The following is a 4,250-nucleotide window of genomic DNA, read 5'->3' as shown; positions in this document are numbered from 1 at the left end:
GGGGAGGGGGAGGCAGGCGAGGAGGGGGGTGGTGGCGGGGATGATGGTGGTGACGGGAAGGGGGTTGACAACAAGGGATGGCTGCGTGGCAACGCAAAGCTACCAAAGCAGGTTCCTGCTACTGAGGAGCAGAAGTGGCTCATTGAGCCCACGGGAAAAGAGTAAGTGGTTCATTATTTTGCTTGTCACATGCATATTCCGGTTGTTATTTATTTTGCTTGTCACATGCTAATAGTTCATTCTTTTGCAGCAACTGGATATATTCTAAAGGGGTCCGTATTCCCAACGGCCTCATCACCGTCTTGCTGAAGTTATACTGGTCGAGGTTGTACTATCCAGATCCAGTCAGGCAGCCGGACCGTCGGGTTTTGGCCACGAGCTGGGACCACTGGGAAGCGGCCCTCCACGCGGACCATGAGACCCATGCCAAGGTCGTGATCACTACTTTCTGGGTGAGTTCTCTTCAGAAGCACAAGTCCATTCTAGTTTCATGAATGATTTAACTCATGGCTTCTTCCATTCTTGTTTCATGCATGATTGTAGAAATTCTATCGAGTTCTTCCAGAGCACAGGGCTAAAGCGGACCAGATCGTGCTGCGCCAATGCAAGAAGAAGGCCCGCCAGATGCAGTACGAGGTGTGCTATGTGGCCATCTCGACATACTACCACGACGTTCTTGGTGTGAAGATGACCAAGGAAGAAGCGCGGAGGATGGGCATTACCTTGGAGAGGCCCGAGTACTTGGCGGTAAGTATAAAAGATTTTTCATTATGCTTTCATATATTATGCTTTCATTACCATGTGGTACATTTCACCGTTTCATGTTGACATGCCATTATGCTTTTATTATGTAGGTGTGTCCAAATTGGTGTTATGGAAAAGACGAGTCCTGGGCGGCATTGGTGGATCTTTGGTGTGATGGGGCTGGAGCCTGGGCGGCTATGAGAATCAAAAATAAGGCTAACCGAGGGAAGGAGGGAGTACATGCTCAGGGAAACCGCAACCACTATCTCCACAAGGCAGTTAATGTATGACTAACCCCATTAAACATTCTTCTTCTTCTATTTACCATCACTTTCTTATGTATGACTAACCTCTGTTTGGTGGTGCAGGAGGAGAAACTGAAGCGGCCGCTCTCAAACATGCAGGCGTGGGAGATCGCCCATACGCGGAAGGACTCCAAGCCTGGCGAGCCCAAGTACTATGGCAAGAAGACCACGTGGAGGAAGGAGGCCTACTCTGCAGCGTATCTGAAGTTACATCCTGACACACCTGACCCCATTGCGGCGGATCTGGACGACAGGGCGGTGGTGAGCATGGGGCCCAAGGAGCACGGTCGGGAGGCGGTTCTCGATGCTGTGGTCACTCCGACTATCTCCTGCACACAGCTCCGTCGGATCGACCCGAGCCTGAGCCAGCGCACGAGCCAGCCAGTGTCCAGTTCACAGTCCCTCTTTCAGGAGCAACAATCTGTAAGTATTTTCCCTCTTATCTTCATTGCTCACTTTATTTTCCGCATCTAGTAGTTTTATGAGTTCCATCATGTCATACCGTAGGCCTACCTGGAGTACACACGCCAGGAGACCATGGCGTGGCATTTGAGGCTTCATGAACACCAAGTGCAGAGGGATCGCCAGCTGGAGCAGGCTTTTCAGGAAATGGCGGCCGACAGGTGTCCTCAGTTGCAGCCAGCACAATGCCCTCCAGCACAACCAGTGCTTCTGACCTTTGAGGAGTTTGTGGCACAGAATGCTGGCCCCTCGCCGGTTAGTTCATCCACAATCTATTCACCCAAAGCATGTCATGCCTTTCAACACAGTCATATATCCCATTAATATGTCTTTTCAACATCCAGGGAACAGGTGGATCTACCGTTGGCGGTGGTCTTCGCAGCACTCCAGAGACACGGAGCCCGACCACTCCGATCCACGGAGGCGGAGGCGGAGGTGGAGGCGGTCTTGGCGGTAGCGCTGGCGGAAGCACTGACCACCTGGGCTTCGGCGCTCTTGGCGGTGACGACCTCCGCGGTGCTCGACGTCCTGGCGCTTAAGCCTTTGGGTCACATTGTGGCGGTTCTCGATGTTGTGATACTTATATGCTTGTGATGTTTCTTATCTTATTGTTGTTTGTGAGATTCTTATATGCTTGGTGGTGATGATACTTATATGTTTATGCTTTGCGATGTTTCTTATGATGTGTGATGTTGAATTTGTTGTGTGATGCTGCTCCTTACTGTTATGTGATATTGCTTCTTATATATGCTGCTTCTTATATATGCTGTGTATATTCAAATGAATTGAGCTGAAAAGAAACAGAAAAAAGAAAAAAAAACTGGACAGAAACTATGCCGACGGCCTGGCCGTCGGCATAGGCCTGGCGTGAGCTCCCAGTGGCTGACACGTGGCCGTCTATGCCGACGGCCTGGTCGTCGGCTTAGTTCTGCCCCAGGAGTGCCCAGCTACCGACACGTGGCACGTCTATGCCGACGGCCTAGCCGTCGGCATAGTTCTAAACTAAGCCGACGGCTAGGCCATCGGCATAGGCAAGCCCCCAGGAGCAATGGCGTCTCGCCACGTGGCACCTCTATGCCGACGGCTCGGCATAGATCTAAACTAAGCCGACGGCCAGGCCGTCGGCATAGAGGTGCCACGTGGCGAGACGCCGTTGGTCAGCAGTTGACGGCAGCTGCCGTTAGGCGATGGCGTTGCCGACGGTCAGGGCCGTCGGCATAGATGTACGGCCACCGTCGGGATAGGGTCTATGCCGACGGCCTTTCTATGCCGACGGTCATCCTGGCTACGCCGACGGATATGTTGCCGACGGCCCTATGTCGACGGGGGCCGTCGACATAGGCCTGTCCCGACGGCTAGTCAGGGCTATGCCGACGGCCCTGGCCGTCGGCATAGGGTGCGATTCCGGTAGTGTTATAGGTAGGACGAGGAGGATCAAGGTCGATGGGGCGCTCAGACAAAGGGCCTAGGGAGGGCTGGATCGACGAACTACACGTGCTAACAGCCGGAAGGAGGAAACGTCCTGGCTGCGCTAGTCCCATATGGGCCGACCTGCTACGCATGCCACGGTTGGCCCACGATGGCCAAGAGTAGCCCCGATGTGCCGCGTGTCCCTCACAGACCTCTGCAATGGGAGCGGCGGCACCACACACAAGTCTACCAGCCTGGCGGGCAGGGGCGGCGCTAGGGGTATTCTTGGGTCTTCATGCGAATACCCATGATTTTTACAAAACAGTGTTGATTTTGGCAAAAGAGTGACAATTTTTGAAAAACAACAATGATTTTGGCAAAATGAATACACATGAATACCCGGTTGCAAATTCCTGGAGCCGCCACTGCTGGCGGGGCGTGCACTGTCCGGCGGGCAAAGGAGCCCTGAGCGACGCATGAAGTAGACAGGGCCCGTCGGCACCACCGCTGATGTCAACGACCCTCTCGCACCCCACGGGAGGGGTGGAAGTGGAGATGTGACCATTTGGCTAGAGAGGATCCCAAGCATGACGACTCGAGGTAAGGACCAGGTTATGGCGATTGGCTTGAGTGTTGGCCATGGCTTGTGCCTAGGAACCGTCTTGACCATTGCAAGGAAGTCGTCGAGCGTCATCGGAGTGAGGGACATAGTGATCTGCATGTCTGACCTAGATGTGTCCTCGTCCTTAGCTATGTCCTCCCACCAGAAAAGGGGTGTGTCCTGGGTGCCAGGACGATGGCGTGGACGCATGGGCGGATGGGGAAAATAGCCTGACTATCGAGGTGACACCTGAGGTGGCCATGGAGCCGGAGCCCCTATCGCATCCACACCGCCCTCTCCCGAAGTTCAAAATTATCCCCTCATCAAGGTGTACATTGCCCTGTTCCCCCAATCCAAGAGGGGAGGACGGAGCTACCTACTCAGTGGCACCTACTACAGGGGAGTTCAACGATGGCAGGGTGTAGGCAGGAGACCTTGCTGGCTGCCAATCTCGGAATCAGTGGGTTAGATGGTTGCTTCGGCGAGTGGTCTATGCCGAGGGAGGGTCCAATGCGTATTCGGGGGCCATGCTCGGACCTCTCCAAGCTTGACGGCTTCGTTTTGTATGTTCTACTTTGGCACTGAGGGGAGGTAGATCTCCCTCAACCTGGATGCTGGAACCATCAAGATCGATGATGTGAGTACAAGGCACCAGGTTTTTCTAACAAAGGGTTTAACTACCTAAGGATTGTAATCAAGCTTGTGTCAAGATGGGAATGATAGATATC

The 4,250-nt window shown here is 53.6% G+C and overlaps 1 protein-coding gene across 1 annotated transcript in view; it reads right to left on the bottom strand.

Annotated features, from left to right (window-relative positions):
• Positions 1-4,250, bottom strand: part of LOC119307306 (guanosine nucleotide diphosphate dissociation inhibitor 2-like) — a 23,214-nt gene that overhangs the window by 14,791 nt on the left and 4,173 nt on the right. The gene's annotated exons all lie outside the window — the stretch shown is intronic.

The sequence above is a fragment of the Triticum dicoccoides genome, chromosome 5B, assembly GCF_002162155.2.
Source record: "Triticum dicoccoides isolate Atlit2015 ecotype Zavitan chromosome 5B, WEW_v2.0, whole genome shotgun sequence".
Classification (NCBI taxonomy): domain Eukaryota; kingdom Viridiplantae; phylum Streptophyta; class Magnoliopsida; order Poales; family Poaceae; genus Triticum; species Triticum dicoccoides.
The sequence above is the reverse complement of the archived record's forward strand: the minus strand, read 5'-3'. Positions and strand labels throughout refer to the sequence as shown.